This window comes from Heterodontus francisci, chromosome 42 (assembly GCF_036365525.1).
Source record: "Heterodontus francisci isolate sHetFra1 chromosome 42, sHetFra1.hap1, whole genome shotgun sequence".
In the NCBI taxonomy this organism is placed as follows: Eukaryota; Metazoa; Chordata; class Chondrichthyes; order Heterodontiformes; family Heterodontidae; genus Heterodontus; species Heterodontus francisci.
Window position 1 is genome coordinate 5,125,019 of NC_090412.1, and position 22,472 is coordinate 5,147,490.

General features: G+C 42.7%; 1 long non-coding RNA gene across 1 annotated transcript in view; it reads left to right on the plus strand.

The window, feature by feature from the left end:
• The first annotated feature begins 1,861 nt into the window (after positions 1–1,861).
• LOC137355399 (uncharacterized) overlaps positions 1,862–22,472 on the plus strand; it is a 279,964-nt gene continuing 259,353 nt past the window's right edge. Inside the window, exons 1-3 of the long non-coding RNA XR_010970921.1 lie at positions 1,862–2,314; positions 2,866–2,936; positions 4,897–4,958. This is a non-coding gene — a long non-coding RNA (uncharacterized lncRNA). The remainder of the gene's footprint in view (positions 2,315–2,865; positions 2,937–4,896; positions 4,959–22,472) is intronic.

Genomic DNA, 22,472 nt, shown 5'->3' on the forward strand with positions numbered 1-22,472 from the left:
AGGGATGGGGAGGATGGGTTGGAGGAGGGGGTGTATGGGTGGAGGACAGCGGGGTAAAGCAGTTGCACATTAAACCACAGACAGAGGAGTGGGTGTTGTGAGCTGGAACACAGGGTTGCTGAAGGCTGTGGAAGTGAAGTGAGGATATGGAGGGATGCATCAATGAGAATGAGAAGCTTGACAACAATGAGCTGGTGGGAGGATACTTGAGTGGGATTTAGTGTGGGATAGGATGTGGTTAGTAAAAGAGTTGGATTAAACTGGAGCTTCAGAAAGTCAATCCTGGAGTGTGGATGAGGGCGTGAGACCAAGACGGGGATCCGAGGATTCATTTAAGAATCTTCCAGAAGTTTCAAAGGAGTTGAGGTACAGGCGATGCAGTGAGTTTGTAAACAGTACTTGCAGACATAGGGCTCAGAGCTGTGTACTCAATATATCTCGTTTCCCAGCTCCCTTGTTTTTGAAAGTGTTTCACCTTTTCCAGAGATTAAACTTTGAATAAGTGAAACTTTGTTTGTGTATGAATTGTCTATCGGTCATTGAATGAACTCACCCGAAGCTCTCCAGCTAACAAGGTCTTACATACAGAGGAGATTGATATAAAATAACACTTCCCCACAACAGAGTCCAATCTGCAATGTGAATGGTGCTAGTTTAGGATTGCTGATTATCATAACCCCTCAGCCAGAACATGAAATGTTAGTCAATCTTTAAAAGTATAAATATAACCCAGTTCCAACTGGCTTTAATTGAAGAATCCAAAATAAGGGAAGAACTAACAATTGGAACAGGATTAACTTTTAAACAACTTCACAAATCTTAATGTTTCATTTTTTAACCGAAGCAACAGTAGCTCAAATACACAGTAGTCTGGTATAGAGCAGCCATTGGTAGACATGGTACTAACATGACAGCCCCAGTCTCTCTCCAATTTTTAACAGTGCTTATTGTGAGCAAAAAATGCTGTTGAACCCGTAACATTTGAGAGATATCAGTTTGCTTCTTTGGTGCATTCAAGCCAGCCGGTAATGCAGTTTTGATTTGCTCTGCTGTTGCAGTTCTAGTACAAATGCAGCCTGGATCTAGAATTAGGGCCTCAGCTGACACTGAATCCAAGTGTAGTGAGGCACCCAGGAGGAGGGGAGACCCAATCTTCTCTGCTTTGGGATCAGTCCAGGCTGTAACACCCAATTTGTGCTCCCACCGATAGTGCCTCTGAAGCCGCTTGGTACTGAGGCTAAACCGACAGTACCAGAGAATCTTTACTGTTTTATCTGAAGCCACTTCTGTCACCCAAAGTGTGAATTTGATTAATGTTGCATTTTGACCCATTTTATAACATCTTGGTTTCTGTCTTCTCAAAGAACATGTTATCTGAGTAGCTTTCTCAAGCCAACTAAATTGCATCAGATTTCACTAAATTACGTTTTGTCTCTTTGTGATTTGATCAATACACACTGCAGCAGATCTATAGTCTGTCTTCATTACCAACGCTATATTCTCGGATGATGGATCCCAAAGGTCATCGCCTTTTATACTTAAGACCAGCCCAAGTGAAACTGAAAAATAATTAACTTGAAAATTCTTGATATTTCAGGCAAAGCTTTCTCATCTCACTAGTTTTTTTTTGATGATTCCAGTTATCAGTTCAGGGGCAGACAAAGGTAGTGTTGCAAAGTCATTTACATTTTTTTTATTAAATAACTCATTGGACCCTCTGCTGCAAATGGTAAACTGGAGAATATGCTGTTCAGTATCATGTAACCCATAATGTCTTTATTGCTACTGATGCTGGAAATCTGAAATAAAAACAGAAAATGCTGAAAATACCCAGGCAGCTTCTGTGGAGGGACAAAGAGAGTTAACGTTTCAGATCGATGACCTTTCGTCAGAATGTATGTGTTTATTGCTGCTGAGGCGCAGCCAGGTGTAACACACATGTGTCCCCTTTAAAATGACCAGGTCTAATGGTTCTGTCCTCCTGAGGTCAGTTAGAGGCTAATTGCTCTGAGGAAGATTCAGAGGTCAATCAGAGGTCAGAAGACACCAGTAGATTTTCCTTTGTCCTTTTTTAAAAATATATTTTTTTCTAGAAGTGCTGAACAGAAATTTTGGATGTGTGGTAATGTGTGACCACTGAAGCTTGATGGACTTATTGCGAAACATTTACACAGATGAGTGGATGTACCATGATATTAATCAAAGTGAAGCAGGAGTGATGTATCCTGTAATGCACAATGCGTTATTCTGCTGCTGATGTGAAATTGCAACAGACCGAGACTGCAAAGTATAATTGCTGTTAAGTAAACACTGGGTGAGTTTGATCAGAGTTTAATAGTTCTTCGGTCTGCAGGTCAGAATCCAGATGAAAACTTGAGCTAAAGTCTATCAAAAGTTTAGACAGTGCCGGCGATGTTAATGACATGTTGTCTCTGTCCATTCTAAAATGATTGGCTTTCTTAAAAATTATTACTTTGAAAATTACATGTGGTACACCTGTATGGATGTGTGTTAGTCACACCATTATGTGATGACACAACCACCACAACTTCTTTTGTCATTGTGAAATCACTTGCTCAGGCTGTATTTACTCTTCATGCCTGTGATAATAGCATTTCCTAGTCTCAGTTTTTTACTAATATTTTATATTTGGTATTATTAGAGAGGATTGTACAAACTGGGAAACAGTGTTTAAATTCATAGTTATAAATATAGAATGCCAGTTTCCTTGCTGATTGTGAACGATATGATCACCCACATAACAACAGTAACCACACAATCCAATTCATACTCATTCCGACTGAAGGGGTTTCTGAGAAATGTGATAATGCGTTGTTTATAATTGCAAGTAATTGTGTTCTTTAGTGCCTTAATGTATGAAGAAAAGACACATCCAACTCAGCAGAGAGAAAGGACAGTGACAAGGTAAAAGATCGGTAAGCAACGAAGCAAATACAAAAACAATAATTACTGGGAGAAGTGGGAGCCTGTCTTTTGTGGCCATCTTCACCTGGTGTTTTAAAATAACCTTCCTGTATCTCCCAAGCAATACCTGCCAGAATGGTAATGAAAATTGACACGGCCAAGATGACACCACTCAACCAATCATACACTTCATCGATTACTTCATCAGTCACCTGGTGTGAAATATGACTGTCTCCTTGTTCAAGCCAATCAAATGTCATTGCCTCACTTTCTGCAGTCTCCCTTCCTTTAGACAAAGGTTCATTAGACTGGTTCCTGTGATGAGGGAGAGATTGTGTGGATTGACCTATATTGCTCTGGAGTTTAAGAGTGACAGTTGATCTCATTAAAACATACAAAATCCTTAAGGGGCTTGACAGGGTAGATGCTGAGAAAATGTTTCCCCTGGCTGGGGAATCGAGAACACAGGGTCACGGTCTCAGAATAAGGGGTCAGACATTTAGGACTGAGATGAGGAGAAATTTCTTCACTCGGAGGGTTGCGATCCTTTTGAATTCTCTACCCCAGAGGGCTGTGGATGCTCTGTCATTAAATACATTGAAGACAAAGATCAATAGATTAAGGGATCTGGGGATAGCACAGGATAAGTTTTGTACTCTGGTACTGGTGGGCATTCTAATCAGCATTCCACTCTCTTGGAGATGGAAGATGTTTTCTCTGTCGACCAGTGTTGTGAATGGAGATGATCAGTCATCCTGTCCATTGTGTTTCTTGTCTTCAGAACCCCAGCAGCTACTGAACGAGACATAATTCTGGGCTATTGTTGTTGCAGTTCTAGATGATACAATAACACACACCACCTTTTTTTTGCTGTAACATGGAATTTTGTCACATAACACCATAGATATATAATTAAAAAGCTTGGACAAGAGATTGAGGGATTACTTTTAACTCCAGAGTAGTATATAAATAAAATCAGAAGCCAATAAAATTGCTCAATGCAACTTTAATTAAGTCCTTTGAAAAGGTGTCAATTATTTTTCATCAAAATTGCTTTATTTCAATAAGTAAAAACTCAGTGATGGAGCAAAAGTTGGTGCAAATTAACTGCATATGGCCATTGCTTAATTTCACGTCAAAGAAACTGCAAACGTTCAAGATCTGAGAATGCTGGAGATACACAACAGGCCCACCCACATCAGAGAAAAGCAACGACAGATTGATGCTTTGAGTATTGATGACCCAATATCCCTTCGGCCTTGAAATAAGCTTCTTAGAATAATAACTCAATTGTTCACTGAGGTATTTAACGACGCATCTACACTGCAAGGCTAGAACCAGTGAGAAACGATTTTAGCTTCCAACACCAAATAAACAGCGTAAATCCAGAACAAAATGCCTGTTCTGACTCCAGAGCAAAGCAGGCCAAGTCTTCCTGAAGGTTTGATACCATGGGGTGTAAATCCGGTGTCCTATCAAACCCAGTTTGCAAACTGCTCAGAAAGCTTATTTGACCTTAATTCACATGTTAAGCAAACTGAGATTCTCCTCATGTAACTCTCTAAGGTTCTAAATTCCACGAGATGGCTCTGTGCCTAGATTCAAGAATTTGCCCAGCACTTTACTAAACAGAACAGCATCAGTGGAATCTAAAAGCAGGACAAAACCTACTTGGAAAATAAGAGTGTTAAGGGTATGAGAAAGTTTGGGATTAGAAAGGGAAAATGACCAACATTAAATAGCTGAACAGGAATGATAGAGCTTGTGGCCGACTTCTATTCTATACTCCTATAATTGTACAAATGCTTATCAGGGTTATGTTTCTGAAGCAATGCGACAGGAGCGACTTTCTCCACCGAGAGGTTTCCGAATCCAGAAGTTGACAGATTTGCTGTGTAGTTCCAATTCCAGATATTGACAAGATTAAGATGTAAGATTATTATTATTAATTTAGTTTGTCTCTACATTTAGGGAAAGAACCTTCTTACTAGTTCTAATCTTGGGTACGGACGTTAACCACAGGACCAAGATTGGTAAGCACTTTATTTGATTGCCAAACAAAATTACGCCATAGTTCTAGACCATGTTCACAACTGTGGAACTCTGCACAAGACTTGTTTTGCCCTATTATTCATCTATATGAGGCTTGCTGTCCATGGTGTGGCTGTGAATTGAAAACAAGGGGAAGCAGGGTCAGAAGTGTGTTGAGATTGAACTGCTGGTCCATGACTTTTCGGTTGCAGTCATGGCTCAGTGAGTGACCCTCTCGCCTCTGAGTCAGAAGGTTGTAAAAGATCCCATGGCAATATTTTGAAGAAGAGCAGGGGAGTTCTCCCCAGTGTCCCTGGGACATCATTTATCCCTCAATCAACATCATTGAAACATATTATCGGGTCATTATCACATTACTGTTTGTGGGAGCTTGCTATGCACAAATTGTCTGCCGTGTTTCCTACATTACAACAGTGACTCCACTTCAAAAAGTACTTCATTGGCTGTAAAGAGCTTTGAGTCATCCTGAGGTAGTGAAAGGGGCTATATAAATGCAAGTCCTTCTTTCTTTCTTTCCTCCTCTTCCTGTTCTTCCTGCACTGTCCCTCTACGAGTAGCCTGATAGGCATATCTCCAGCACCTGCCTGACCCAAAAGCTTTGGCACGAGATGATCGCTCCATAGATTGTTTTGTAGAAAATAATCTTAAGCTCCAAGCTGCTTCCCTGACCTGGAGCCCACTGTTTGAGGTTGACGCCCATCTCTACGGAGATGGGTAGATTCCCCCAAAGAACCTCAGCGCTGTTTTCTGGCGTCTTGCCACATTCAGGCTTCAACCTTTGACTCAAATGGATTTCCAGTGTGTTAAAGGTGGCCTAATGCTGTTTCGAAATGGGCAAATGGCTCTGGTTACAATCATAGCATTGATGGTCCTGACAGAGGTTTGCCAGTTCAAGAATGTCATTCCTTAAAGATTGACTGTTTCTTTTCATCCACCTTGTTGTGATTTGTCTGCATTCCAACATCTCCAGTGAAAACCGTAATTTATTAGCATCTCCAATAAGATCTGGGATAAAAAAAAATTATTTAATCTACAGGTTTAATGCTTTGCTCTCTATAGTCACTCATCATTGGATGACATTTTCACGGTGGGCACACATAGGGTCAAGTTTGGGTGCACCGTTCAGAGACATTGACTGAAACACAGCAAAACTGGAATAACTGACAAGTATGGGAGTGTGATAACATACTGCAATTAATATAAAACCTAATCACTGCAGAGTGCATTCACGTAATGTCATGCTTCGCCAAAGAGTTCAGAGAACACAAACTGCAAGTGTAAAGCTCGAATGATTTGCACAATATTTTGAACCCTAGAATATTAAATGCCCTCTGAAACCATCTTAGTGACAGATGTCGGAAGGGAGATTGGCATGGATAGCAGCAAGGTGTTTATCGAAAGGTCCAAATCTCCCAGGCACCAGTCAGAAAAGGGTGACAGAATGTTTATGTGGTACAGGTACATTGAAAGTTTAATTTGCATCATGCACAAGTTTTTCTGTCCCTATTAGCAGATTGCTCATGGTCTTACCCATGGTAGGTTGGAGCAAAGGCCGTTCTATAATAAGGATATTGACGCGATATAATTAAGAGTCCGATATCAGTATAGAGGGTGAGCGAGTGTGGCAGCAAATTATCTTGGATTACAGCGGAGGGGACATTGTATAAAGAACTGTGCCCAACCTGCATTGAAATGACGGGCCCGCCTTTTTATTTTTAGTTATTTTTTCTTTTTTCTTTTATATTTGTTTATTTTATTTTAGTTTGTTTCATCATTTATTTTTTACCATGTGCTTACCCACTGTAGTTTTTCATGTTTGTGCTTTGGGCTAGGGCTGTTCATTTTTCTGTCAATTAACATCCTCTCTGCCCTAATGCTTTGTCTTTCAGCACACCATTAACATACCATTTGCCTTTGCTCCTTCTGGTCAGTTATTCTCTGTGACCCTCTGTCCTATCAACACCTTCCCTTTTGTTATCTCTTGCCCCACCTCCATTTTATTTGCTTAAAACCTATTAAATTTCTAACATTTGCCAGTTCTGATGAAGGGTCACTGACCCGAAACGTTAACTCTGCTTCTCTCTCCACAGATGCTGCCAGACCTGCTAGGTATTTCCAGCATTTCTTGTTTTTATTTCAGATTTCCAGCATCTGCAGTATTTTGCTTTTATATTACTGCATTGAAATGTATTACAAATGTACAGTATATTGGTCTTCAACTCGACAGCTCAAAGTGAAATTGTTCTTCTCCCTCTGCTCACTGGACTCTAAGTCTATCGATGTTCGTTTCTCTCTCTTACTTTGATCTGGTGTGCAGTTTTCATGTGTGAGCTTTTGACATTGAGTGCAGACAGGCGATTTGGCTGTGCTGGGCAGCCCAAACTATCTCTGCCCAGGATCAGTACAGGTTGTAGAGGTGGTGCAGGAACAAAGAGACGTTGGGGTGTATGTACACAAATCTTTGAAGGTGGCAGGAGAAGTTGATGAAGCTGTTGAATAAAGCATACGAGATTAAAGAATCTTACAGCACAGGAGAAGGCCATTCATTCCCTTGTTCCCGTGCTGGCTCTTTCACAGAGCTATATTATTAGTCCCATTCCTCCTGTATTGGTGCTAACTGGAGTAGAAAAATTTCAGTCTTGGAACTATAAGACATTCCTTTCGAGTTGGATCGTGCTTTGTCAATCTGGAAGAGTTTTAATTGGGCCACAGTGGATCCCTGTCTTTATAAATAGAGGCACAGAGTACAAAAGCAAGGGTGTTATGATAAACCTTTGTAAAACACTGTTTAGGCCCCAGCTGGAGTACTGTGTCCAATTCTGGCCACCACACCTTAGGAAGGGTGTCTAGGTCTTGGAGAGATGGTGCAGAGGAGATTTACCAGAATGGTACCAGGGATGAGGGACCTCAGTTATGTGGAGAGACTGGAGAAGCTGGGATTGTTCTCCAGCAGAGAAGGTTAAGGGAAGATTTAACAGAGGCTTTCAAAATCATGAAGGTTTTTGATAGAGTAAATAAGGGGAAACTGTTCCCATTGGCAGGAGGGTTGGTAACCAGCGGACACAGACTTAAGACAAGAATTAGAGGGGAATGAGGAGAATTTTGTACACAGCAAGTTGTTATGATCTGGAATGTGTTGCTTGAAAGGGCGGTGGAAGCAGATTCAATAGTAACTTTCAAAAGGGAATTGGAAAATACCTGAAGGAGAACATTTTACAGGGTTATGGAAAAGAGCAGGGAGTGTGGAACTAATTGGATAGCTTCATCAAAGAGTTGGCCCAGGGTCGATGGGGTGAATGGCCTCCTTCTGTGTTACATCGTTCTATGTTTCTATAATTCTAAGTGAATTGTCATTAGTAGTTACTGTATAGCAAACTGGATCCCTGACTGACTTTCCCTTCATTGGACACCAATATCAGAACTCCTGTCACTACACACATCATGCATCAAAGCTGGGATCTTCCTGAGCTGTATAACTCACAGATGGAGGATTTTCCTTTGAGCCAATAGAGTGGCTTGATTTTTAACCAGATGAGTCATAACGCCTGGTGTAGAAGGAAGATTAAACTTGCCAGTAATTTAGCGTAGATGATACACCAATAACTTACATTTATATAGATCCGTCTCAATTCATTCCATCTTCGCTGCCTCAGGAGAACCCTTGTCATCAGGTGGCAGGACCGTATCTTCAACGCAGAAGTCCTCGAGGCAGCCAACATCCCCAGCTTATACACCCTACTGAGTCAGCGACTCTTGAGATGGCTTGGTCATGTGAGCCGCATGGAAGATGGCAGGATCCCCAAAGACACATTGTACAGCGAGCTCGTCACTGGTATCAGACCCACCGGCCGTCCATGTCTCCGCTTTAAAGATGTCTGCAAACGCGACATGAAGTCCTGTGACATTGATCACAAGTCGTGGGAGTCAGTTGCCAGCAATCGCCAGAGCTGGCAGGCAGCCATAAAGGCGGGGCTAAAGAGTGGCGAGTCGAAGAGACTTAGCTGTTGGCAGGAAAAAAGACAGAAGCGCAAGGAGAGAGCCAACTGTGTAACAGCCCCGACAACCAATTTTATCTGCAGCGCCTGTGGAAGACTCTGTCACTCTAGAATTGGCCTTTATAGCCACTCCAGGTGCTGCTTCACAAACTACTGACCACCTGCAGGCGCTTACCCAGTGTCTGTCGAGACAAGGAGGCCAAAGAGAGAAAGAGAGATATGGAGCCTTTAACATAGTAAAACATCCCAACCTGCTTCACAGGAATGTTACATGACAACATTTGACACTGAGCTATGTAAGGAGGTGTCAGGACAGGTGACTAAAAGCTTGGTCAAAGAGATGGGTTTTAAGCAGCACCTTAAAGGAGGAGAAGGATGTAGAGAGGCAGACAGCTTTAGGGAGGGAAGTCCAGAGCTTGGGGCCTAGGCAGCTGAAGGCATGACCACGAATGGTGGAACGAAAAGAACCCCAGGGACGCTGAAGAGGTCAGAATCTCGGAGCATTGTGGGGCTGGAGGAGTTTACAGAGATGGGTGGTGGGGGGAGGGGTGAGGCCATGGAGGGATTTGAGAATTTTAAAATCAATGTGTTGTCAGGCTGGGAGCCAGTGCAGGTCAGCAAGCAAAGGCCGGCTGGGTGAACAGTAATAGCTGAACGGGATACACCATCAAACTGCATTTCCTAAACTATAAAAGAAAGTGAGAGAGATGAGGGAGATTTTAAGCTCTAGCATGCCTGTGAAGCAGCTTGCAGTAAACCTTTATGAATAAGACATTACCTGCTGCTGTAAATGAATTACAGTCAATTTACGTCCACCATTTCACTAAGATTTGGAAATGCCGGTCATGTGTACACCATCTGGTATTGCTGCTAGTTTTCTGGCCAGCTGGTTCCTTCCTTGTGCAGCTGGAGCGGGGAGTTAGTGCAGGAAATTCGCCCTTTATATCTGACACTTCCCTCCAAACAAGGCACAGTGGAGGAGGCTGAGGGGAACAGAAACAGTGCAACACGGGCAGGTATTGGGCCTGTCTGCCACTCCTGGAGACTTCTTCCCGGACAATGGATTAGAAAGAATAAAGCAAGCGTAGAGTCTTGGATGTTTGCTGCCTAGGGGCAAATGTCTTACTTGTCAGAAGAAGAATTCGTAATCCCTACACTTGCCTCATTATGGGGATTTAACATTTCCCTTTGTGCAAAAATTACCAGTGACCTCTGAAAATCAAAGTACCGGTTTGTACATCTAAGTTGCTGCCTATTTCTGCTGCTGACCTTGAAATATTAATACAGCTTACTCTCATTTGAATGTAAATGTTGTACAGTACTTTTCTTTCTTCCCTGTCTGCCTTCTGAACCGTGTCAGCAGGGGAACACCAAGCCTGTTAGACAAATGATTTCTGTTGCTGTCTCTGCGCTTTATCATAAAAGAATTAATGATAAAATACATTACACCGTGTAATATATCTTAATTTTCAGCCAGCGTTGTGCATTGATCTAATGTCGACTGTATTATGAGCATTCTGAGACCTGGGATATGATAAACTCTGCAGTGGTTCTTCTCACAGTGCCATGCGTTCATTCCCCGATTATTGTACCTAAGCGACTGGAACTTCAGGTACACGAAGTTGAAGGATACGCGCTGTACTCCTACTCCGTCCGAGCTAACGTCCACCCAGAAAACAGTCCATCGGGTCATAGCAATACTGGGGCTAAAAGGACAAGTGAGGACTCAGTTGGTAACGTCTGAGTGTAAAAGTTACGGATTCAAGTTTCATGCCAGAGACTTCAGCCAGGCCAGACTGACGCTCCAGTGCAGGCCTGAGGGAGTGCTGCACGATTGGCGGCGCTGTCTTTTGGATGAGATGTTAAATCAAGGCCCTGCCAGGTGAATATAAAAGATCTTTGGCCGTTGTTTTGTCAGGGAGTTATTCCTGGTGGCATGGGCAAAATTGATCCCTCAACCAATATCACAATAAAAATAGATTATCATGTTATGATCACATTACTGTTTGTGGGAACTTGCTGTGTGCAAATTGGCTGCTGCACTTCCTACATTAAGCTAGGGGATTTGAGTACAGGAGTAATGAAGTCTTGCTTCAATTGTATAGAATCTTGGTTAGACTGCACTTGGAGTATTGTGTGCAGTTTGGGTCCCCTTACTCTAGGAAGGATATTATATATTATTGCCGTAGAGGGAGTGCAGCAAAGGTTCACCAGACTTGTTCCCGGGATGGCAGGACTGTCCTATGGAGAGAGATTAGGGAAACTGGGCCTGTATTCTCTAGAGTTTCGAAGAATGAGAGGTGATCTCATAGAAACCTACAAAATGCTTACAGGGATAGACAGGGTAGATGCAGCTAAATTGTGTTCCCCTGGTTCTAGATTCCCCAACCAGGGGAACACAATTTCAAAATAAGGGGGAAGCCACTTAGGACAGAGATGAGGAAAAATTTCTTTACTCAGAGGGTTGTGAATCTTTGGAATTCTCTACCCCAGAGGGCTGTGGAAACTCAGTCATTGAGTATATTTAAAGCTGAGATTAACAGATGTCTAAATACAAATGACATAAGGGGATATGGGGATAGTGTGGGAAAAAGGCATTGAAGTGAATGATCAGCCATGACCATATTGAATGGCGGAGCAGGCTCGATGGGCTGAATGGCCTATTCCTGCTCCTATGTTCATATGATACTATTATAACAGTGACTACACTTCAAAATGCATTTCATTGGCTGTGAAGTGATTTGGGACAGCATGAAATTGTGAAATGAGTATAGAAGATTTAGGGGTAATTCAACTGAGGTGTTTAAAATGATTAGAGGAGTTAATAGGGTGGATAGAGAAAAACTATTCCCTGTGGTGGGGGGAGTCCACAATAAGGAGGCATAACCTTAAAATTAGAGCTCAGCTGTTCAGGGCTGATGTCTGGAAGCACTTCATCCCACTAAGGGTAGTGGAAATCTGGAACTCTCTCTGCAAAATGCTGTTGAAGCTAGGGGTCAATTGAAAATTTCAATAGGTAAAAGTTTTGTCAAACAAGGGTCATAAGGGTAATGGAACCTAGGCAGGTAGATAGAGTTAAGGTACAGATCAGCCATGATCTAATTAAATAGCCTAACAGGCTAGAGGGGTGAATGGGCTCCTCCTGTTCCAATGGAGCATGGGTGTGACAAAGATTTTTTTTTCCAAACATGCAGATATGTTTTGTCTCATTCCATTTATCACTGTCAGACCTCACCACATGGATGGCACAACAGGTTTGAGAGACCGAATGGCCTACTCCTGTTTCTGTGCAATCAGGAATATTGACTGAGGCTCAGACATATCTAAGAAACAGCTAGGTGCTGTAACAGAGAGACAGTACAGTAGATATTCATCCAAGATGAAATCGAATGGGCCAAAAGGTCTTCAACCAAACTCAAGTTGAGGTGTGAAAGATGCAATTTGACAGGAATACAGAAAACACATTTGCATGCAAGATTAGTATATGTGATTGATGCAAAGTAGTGAGATTAGGACAGCCTGTGATTTAAGCAAATCACTACCAATCATTAGATTTAGATAATGATAGAGCAAAACTGACTGGGAGAACGGATTGGGTTGCTGTTTGTGCCAGTATTAAGTTTGATATCTGAGGCTGTGTCTGAAAGAAAAAGTTGGTAGCTGAAGGAATCTTGCAATGTTGACCCAGCGATAATGGAGGAGGTGCAGACTATTTGGTGCATCTTAGATGTTATATTTCCAGAAAGCCAGTTGGTGAAGGATATAACTGGAGCCAATCTTGACACACTTTTATAAGCATTTATTTACATCATTACAGTTTACAAGCAAACACCTCCTAACCCAACAACCACAGTTTCAGTCTGTGTCTATTTATAGGGGCACAAGTGACTCCCCAGTTAATGCCCACCACCTGCATACAATTAAACACAATTAATCTGCAATTAACAGTAGGAATTAGGTCCATTGGATGAGGAGATAAAGAAATCAGGATCCGCACATGCCAACTGACAATTTCTCATTGTTATGATCAGGTGAGGAAGGGTCAAAGGCCTTCCCTCTTTTTCCTCTCCTTATTTGACCACAACAGGTTTATTTCTTTTTAAATGGCTATGCTTGCCAATTCAGTGAGTGTTTAACTGTTTACATACCTGTGAACATAAAAAGAGCCAATCGGACAGATTTTCTTGAGTTTAACAGTGAAAGGGGTTAGCTTTATTGTACTTAAACCGATCCAGGTAAAATAATAAAATACGCTCCAACTTTCTCTCTCCCTCACACACACACACACACACACACACACGCATATAGATTTAGAGTGGGGAAGGATAAATTCGTCGAGTTAGAGTCCAGAGAATATAAGGGATATGCAGTATGTGGAGGTTGGTGACTCGGCTGACTTCAGGTTGAATTTGATGGTCACACGACTTTCCTATGGTGGTTCTTTGGCTTCTGGTTTGAAGATGTGGACGCTGATTCGGTGGTTCTCTGGGAGGCAGCAATGCGGCTGATTTCCTTCGGAGTTTTGGGGGCTGGTCTCTGTCTGTTCTTTCCTGAAACTTCTCTACCCACAAGCACCACCCTCAGGCTTAAGTAATTAAGCACAGCGAGCATTGGTCAGTGAACAGACTAACCCAATCAATTAAACCACTGAGCACTCCAGTCTGCAGCAGGAGATACCTCAGTGGTCACGGTCAGCAGGCAGAGTTCGAAGCTTGCAAGCTTTGAGTGGTTCATCTCTACCAGTTTAATATTCAGGTTTCCAGCCATTGGATTAAAAAGTTATCATTTGACCGAGCACATTTTCATGACATCATATTAGCTGTGGAATGGATTTGAAGGTACAAAACGTATAGAGTGATACAGCACTGAAACAGGCCCTTCGGCCCACCAAGTCTGTGCTGACCAACAACCACCCATTTATACTAATTCTACATTAATCCCATATTCCCTACCACATCCCCACCATTCTCCCACCTACACGAGGGGTAATTTACAATGGCCAATTTACCTATCAACCTGTAAGTCTTTGGCTGTGGGAGGAATCCGGAGCACCCGGCGGAAACCCACGCAGTCATAGGGAGAATTTACAAACTCCGCACAGGCAGTACCCAGAACTGAACCCAGGTTGCTGGAGCTGTGAGGCTGCAGAACTAACCACTGTGCCGCTGTGCCGCCCTAAATCTTAATCCACCTTTGGATCAGAAAGATTTATGAGAAAGATTACAACTCACATCTGAGGAAAGTTTCAAGGTAATTAATTTATCTCATATATTAGTCACTCACCACTATAAAAGATAGAGTTAGAGACAGAATCAGTGCAGTAACAAATCCTTCCAGACCCATGCATACAAGAAAGATTGGACTGTAAAGACCAGTGGCTATCTTTTCTATGATAAATGATTGCCTGTGTTATTGCCTGTTATCATGTATATTCCCAGCAATGTACACAGCCACGATGATTGTGCTCAGCTGTTGTTTGCATAGAGCATACAGTGTTGTAACAGTACCTTGACGATTAATAAAACTCCCCCAAGGGCAATGCTGCCATTAACTATCATCTACACAGGTCAGCCAACTCTGTGTTGGTCAGATAACGCTCATTGATCAACTGTGATGCCTTCATCCCAATCTTCAAAGAGAGTCAATCACGAGGAATGCAGATTGGGCACGATATAACACAACAGATACCAATGCGAACAAGCCTGCCTATCTGACTTAAAAGAATGAGACAGCACTGAAGGAGGCCATTTGGTCCATCGTGCCTGTGTCGACCCATTGGAAGAGCTATCCAATTAATTCCACTCCCCTTCTCTTTCCCCATATCCCTGCAAATTGAACCTTTTTAATTATATCTGCTTCTCTTCACCAAGGAGAAGGACTTGGTGGATGATGAGCCGAGGGAAGGGAGTGCAGATAGTCTCAGTCATCTCATTATCAAAAGGAGGAGGTGTTGGGTGTCTTGCATAGCATTAAGGTAGATAAGTCCCCAGGGCCTGATGGGATCTACCCCAGAATACTGAGGGAGGCAAGGGAAGAAATTGCTAGGGCTTTGACAGAAATCTTTGCATCCTCATTGGCTACAGGTGAGGTCCCAGAGGACTGGAGAATAGCCAATGTTATTCCTTTGTTTAAGAAGGGTGGCAAGGATAATCCAGGAAATTATAGGCCGGTGAGCCTTACGTCAGTGGTAGGGAAATTATTAGAGAGGATTCTTCGTGACAGGATTTACTCCCATTTGGAAACAAATGAACTTATTAGCGAGAGGCAGCATGGTTTTGTGAAGGGGAGGTCGTGTCTCACTAATTTGATTGAGTTTTTTGAGGAAGTGACAAAGATGATTGATGAAGGAAGGGCAGTGGATATTATCTATATGGACTTCAGTAAAGCCTTTGACAAGGTCCCTCATGGCAGACTGATACAAAAGGTGAAGTCACATGGGATCAGAGGGGAGCTGGCAAGATGGATACAGAACTGGCTCGGTCATAGAAGACAGAGGGTAGCAGTGGAAGGGTGCTTTTCTGAATGGAGGGATGTAACTAGTGGTGTTCCGCAGGGATCAGTGCTGGGACCTTTGCTGTTTGTAGTATATATAAATGATTTGGAGGAAAATGTAGCTGGTCTGATTAGTAAGTTTGTGGACGACACAAAGGTTGGTGGAGTTGCGGACAGTGATGAGGATTGCCAGAGGATACTTGGAGACTTGGGTGGAGAAATGGCAGATGGAGTACAATTCGGACAAATGTGAGGTAATGCATTTTGGAAGGTCTAATGCAGGTGGGAAGTATACAGTAAATGGCAGAACCCTTAGGAGTATTGACAGGCAGAGAGATCTGGGCGTACAGGTCCACAGGTCACTGAAAGTGGCAATGCAGGTGGATAAGGTAGTCAAGAAGGCATACGGCATGCTTGCCTTCATTGGTCGGGGCATAGAGTATAAAAATTGGCAAGTCATGCTGCAGCTGTACAGAACTTTAGTTAGGCCACACTTAGAATATTGCGTGCAATTCTGGTCGCCACACTACCAGAAGGATGTGGAGGCTTTGGAGAGGGTACAGAAGAGGTTTACCAGGATGTTGCCTGATCTGGACGGCATTAGCTATGAGGAGAGGTTGGATAAACTCGGATTGTTTTCACTGGAATGACGGAGGTGGAGGGTCAACGTGATAGAGGTTTACAAAGTTATAAGCGGCATGGACAGAGTGGATAGTCAGAAGCTTTTTCCCAGGGTGGAAAAGTCAGTTACTAGGGAACATAGGTTTAAGGTGCGAGGGGCAAAGTTTAGAGGGGATGTGCGAGGCAAGTTCTTTACACAGGGGGTGGTGAGTGCCTGGAACTTGCTGCCGGGGGAGGTGGTGGAAGCAGGTACGATAGAGACGTTTAAGAGACATCTTGACAAATATATGAATAGGATGGGAATAGAGGGATACGGACCCCGGAAGTGCAGAAGGTTTTAGTTTAGGCAGGCATCAAGATCGGCGCAGGCTTGGAGGGCCGAATGGCCTGTTCCTGTGCTGTACTGTTCTTTGTTCTTTTGTTCTTTGTTCTTCTGGCAGCTATTATTGCATCTGCTTACGCCACCCTTTCAGGCAGTGCATTCCCGATCATAACAGCTTGCTACATTAAAAAAAATATCCTCATCTCCCTCCCCCTCCGCTGTTTTTCTTGACAATTGTCACATATATGTGCCCTCTGGTTACCGACACTTCTGCCAATGGAAATGGATTCTCCTTATTTCCCTTATCAAAACCCCTCATGATTTTAAACACCTCTATCAAATCTCCACTAACCTTCTCTACTCTACGGAGAACAATCCCTGCTTCTTCAGGCTCTCCACATAACTGAAGTCCCTCATCCCTCCTACCATTCTAGTAAATCTCTGCACTCACTCCAAGGCCCTAACATCCTTTCTAAAATGTGTGAAAATTAAATTTTAATGAATTAAAATTGACTGAAAGGAAAATTACGTGATATTTTATGGAAGTTTGCCACACAAAGATATATAGGAACATCGGAGCAGGAATTGGCCATTCAGCCCATCGAGCCTGCTCTGCTATTCAATTAGATCACGGCTGATCATCTACCTCAATGCCACTTTTCCACGTTATCCCACTATCCGTTGATGTCATTAGTATCCAGATATCTATCGATTTCTGACTTGCACACGCTCAATGATTGAGCTTCCACAGCCCTCTGGGGTAGAGAATTCCAAAGATTCACCACCCTCTGAGTGAAGAAATTCCTCCTCATCTCAGTTTTAAATGGCCTACCCCTTATTCTGAGACTATGTTTTTTAAAAATTCATTCATGGGATGTGGGCATCACTGGCCAGGCCAACATTTATTGCCCTTCCCTAATTGCCCTTGCGAATGTGGTGGTGATCTGCCTTCTTGAACCGCTGCAGTCTATGTGGGGTAGGTACACCCACAGTACTAGCAGTTAGATACAACTGAGTGGCTTTCTAGGCCATTTCAGAGGGCATGTAAGAGTCAACCACATTGCTGTGGGTCTGGAGTCACATGTAGGCCAGACCAGGTAAGGACAGCAGATTTCCTTCCTTCAAGGACATTAGTGAATCAGATGGGTTTTTACAACAATTGACAATGGTTTCATGGCCATCATTAGACTAGCTTGTCCCCTGGTTCTAAACTCACCAACCAGAGGAAACATCCTATCCACATCCACCCTGTAAGAATTTTGTAAGTTTCAATGAGATTACCTCTCATTCTTCAAAATTCTACAGAATACAGGCCCAGAATCTGCAATCTCTCCCATTAAGACAATCCCACCATTTGTTTTGTTTTATTTGTTTTGTTTTGTTTTAGAGATACAGCACTGAAACAGGCCCTTCGGCCCACCGAGTCTGTGCCGACCATCAACCACCCATTTATACTAATCCTACACTAATTCCATATTCCTACCACATCCCCACCTGTCCCTATATTTCCCTACCACCTACCTATACTAGGGGCAATTGCTAATGGCCAATTTACCTATCAACCTGCAAGTCTTTGGCATGTGGGAGGAAACCGGAGCACCCGGAGGAAACCCACGCAGACACAGGGAGAACTTGCAAACTCCACACAGGTAGTACCCAGAATTGAACCCGGGTCGCTGGAGCTGTGAGGCTGCGGTGCTAACCATCCCAGGGATTAGTCTGGTGAACCTCCTTTGCACTCCCTCTATGGCAAGTATATCCTTCCTTAGATAAGGAGACCAAAACTGTACACAATACTCCAGGTGTGGTCTTACCAAAACTTCTTTACTCCCGTACTCAAAACCCCTTGCAATGAAGGCCAACATACCATTTGCCTTCCTAATTGCTTGCTGCATCTGCATGCTATGTTTTAGTGACTCATGAACAAGGACACCCAGGTCTCTTTGGACATCAACACTTCCCAACCTTTCACCTTTCACTACTCTGCATTTCTGTTTTTTCTACCAAAGTGGATAACTTCACACATTCACATTATATTCCATCTGCCATGTTTTTGCCCATTCACCTAGCCTGTCCAGGTCCCCTTGAAACATCCTTGCATCCTCCTCACAATTTACGTTCCCACCTAGTTTTGTGTCATCAGCAAATTTGGAAATATTACATTCTGTCCTCATGTCCAAATCCTTTATATAGATTGGGAACTGCTGTGGCCACAGCACTTATTCTTTTGGTAACCCACTAGTAACAGCCTGCCATCCTGAGAATGACCTGTTTATTCCTACTCTCCATTTTCTGTCTGTTAACCAATTCTCAATCCATACCTGTATATTACTCCCAATCCCATGTGCTCTAACTTTGTTCACTAACCTCCTGTGTGGACTTTGTCAAAAGCCTTCTGAAAATCTGAATATACCACATCCACTCATTTATCTATGCTACAAGTAACATCCTCAAAATTAACCAGGGCTGTTTACTCTATCGATCAATGGTTGTGCTGAACCATTCACAGGCCACTGCCACAATGGAGATAGAATGTGGTCCTGTCTTTCAGATAAAATATTAGCCAAGGACCCATCAGCCTTCTCAGGTGGATGTAAATGATCTATGGCACTATTTCAAAGAAGATCAGGGGAGTTATCCCCAGTGTCCTGGCCAATATTTATCCCTCAACCACTATCAGAAAAACTGATTATCTGGTCATTATCACATTTCTGTTTGTGGCATCTTGCTGGGTGCAAATAGGCAGTCATATTTCCTGTATGAGAACAGTGGTTATACTTCATTGGTTATCAGCATTTTAGGGTGCCTGGAGGTTGTGAAAGGTGCTATATAAATACAAGTTTTGCTTTCTTTCTCTCATCTCTGACCTTTAAGGACAGGAAACCAGGCTGTCCATCACACTCGTCCCTGTGGTCCAGATCTGACCTTTTTAATATGTGAACCACTTTGTCCTAATTGTCAGCAAAACCAATTTAAGATAATGAACCTCCATGCCATGAATACAAATTAATCAGCACTTTAGACTGGCAATGAAATACATTTTCTCAATCTCATTAATTACAATTGAGCTAGTTAATGTGACATTAATTATTACATTGAATGTACAGCACAGAAATAGGCCATTCGGCCCAACTAGAGTTAACGTTTCGGGTCAGCGACCCTTCTTCGGAACTTCCGAAGAAGGGTCGCTGACCCGAAACGTTAACTTTGCTTCTCTTTCCACAGATGCTGCCAGACCTGCTGAGTGATTCCAGCATTTCTTGTTTTTGTTTCAGATTTCCAGCATCCGCAGTATTTTGCTTTTATTATAGTCTGTGCTGGTGTTTATTCTCAACACGAGCCTCCTCCTACCCTACTTTACTTCACCCTATCAGCATATCCTTCTATTCCTTTCTCCCTCAAGGTTTTATCTAACTCCCTCTTAAATGTTTAAAGAAGTTTCTCCAGAATTCCTTATTGTATTTATTAGTGACTATCTTATATTTATGGCCCCTAGTTCTGGTCTCGTCCTCAAGTGGAGACATCTTCTTCATCAAACATCATGATTTTAAAGACCTCTATTCTTATTTTTGTTGGTCCTATTCTTGTCTTGCCTTCGAAAAATGTCCTTTCTAATCTCATTTGCTGTGCCCCCTCCCCATTACGCACCTTACATCAGTTGGGAAGGGCTAGTTGAAGTTCTCCGTGGTGTCGGACATGCTCTGGGGACTATTTCGGCTTGAGAACCGTCGCGCAGACCCCTGGATTCAGATAGCCTCGAAATACATTTGAAATGAGATAGCTTTTGTCTCATCACCTTGAATTTTCTAGCAGGTTGCACAGGAATTGTTAGTGGTGCTGATGATAAGGCCTCCAGATTTTATTCTTTGGGGCTGGTGAGAAGGCCGCTGGCAGGAACATTTTGGTTAATAAGTTCCGAGATATGAGAGATTGAGGACAAAAGCAAAGTACTGCTGGGGTTGGAGATTCACTCAAGATTGTGCTGGGGTGCCGGGGCTGAGGAGGCCCAAGGACTCCCTGTGGGATCTGGGGGAAACATTCCTGCTCCTCCTGCCCCATAAGGAGTCCACAGACAGGCAGAGTTTTAAAACTTACCCGTGACCTCTTCTGGACAGTAGGCTCCGTCCACTGTGTTACTGCTGCTGGACAACAGACAACACAGGACACGCCCCTGCCTGGACCTGAGAATTACAACATGGCAATGACAGGGCTAAGAGCTCACTCTAGGAACCTTGATTTTCCAATAGGCTTTACTTTGACACCATTTAAATCAACGGGAGGCAGGTAATCCAAACTGGAGAGTTTTTGCGCCATGTGGGGGCTGAATTTCCCTGGTCACCACGTGTAACAATATTGTAAATATATTAGGAAACTGAGTGATTTCCCCTGCCATTTCCCCTCTCCTAGCCATGGGTGCCAGTTTAAGCGGAGAAGATTGGATAAGTTGGTTGCCTGTTACATTGGAGACTCATTGCTCTGGATTCCCATTACACTGGAACCCTGTTACACTGGAACCCTGTTACACTGGATTCCCGTTACACTGAATCCCTGTTGCACTGGATCCCTGTTACACTGGAACCCTGTTACACTGGATTCCCGTTACACTGGATCCCTGTTACACTGGATCCCTGTTTTACTGGAACCCTGTTACACTGGATCCCATTTATACTGGAGTGCAGTTATGTTGGAGCTTTGTTACACTGTAACCCTGTTCAATTGCCCCCCTGGCCTATTTCAAGAGGTGTGCAAAGACACTACATTATGGAAATACTGGATAATAAGTTTGTCTTGGTTGTTAGTGAATCGCCACCACCTCCCCCCACCGCCCTTTTACCCTCAAGTCGATGGAAAATGAAATGGAGCGGATGTGAAATAGGAATCCTGTTCACTATCACCCGGATTCTATCCATGCGTTTTTCCTTCAGGAGTAACTGAACCGTCTGTTTTATTTCTTCATTTCACTGCAATGTTCTCATTGCTTTTCAGTAGGATTTATTTCTTTATTTTCTTTGATTAAGTCTTGAAACATCCCAGTTATCAATCAACTCTCTTTCAAAGCCAACCCTTAAGAATTTTGGCAGATGCAAATAAATAATCTTGGCTGTGGGCCATGCAGTAATTTTTTCTGCATCGTGTGGGTATCCCTCTGTAAATACTGGGTGCGCTGGGTCAGAAAATTTCAATGCTATTCTTCCCCTGTATTTTCCAGATATCTTCACGTGAGGTCTGACAGTGATGAATGAAACATTTTTCCAACTTTGCATCTTGTCACAGTATTGACCTACTCCTCCCCACTCCCCAAATATACCTGTCCCACCATTCAATTAAATCAAGGCTGATCTGTATCGTAACTCCATCTACTTACCTCTGTTCCTTATCACAATACCTTTGCCTAATAAAAATCTAACAATCTCACTTTTGGAATTTCAGTTGGCCCCCAACTCAACAGCTTTTTGTGGGGAGAGAGTTACAGACTTCCACTGTGTTTAAATGGGCAATAGCAAAATGGGAACCTGTTTTCTCATGTTTCACAAAGACAAAATCTCCCCAAATTAATTGTTTTCCACAAGTGCACAGTTTCAGATTAATCAACTTTGAAGGTGAGTTAATTTATATATATATATCTCAGTGATTCTGTTTGTGAAATCTTCTAACGACATTTATCAAGTGTAGATTTGTCATCTATTAACAGCAGTGTATCAACTGTTATTTTACTTAATCACACTCAACTTTTTTACTGATTCAGCAGCCTGCTTTGTCTCTGATAGTGTCACTGAGCTCTCACTGAGAAGCTTCAGCACAATTAATGTCACCAGCAAGAAGTTGACAGGCACCATCAGATCACAGAATGTTGCAGAAAGCTGCCTTCCTCCATCCACCTGGAATTTACATGTTTATAGATTTAAAACCACAGCCATTTGTGATCTGTTTCTGAAAAAAAGAGGGAATATTGCATCCGCCCCACTTTTCAGTGTTTCATGATCATTCATTTGTTGAAATGCTGAGAAGATACTGATCTCTCTCTTTTTTTTACAGTCCCTTGGATATTGCATTTTGAGGCAGAT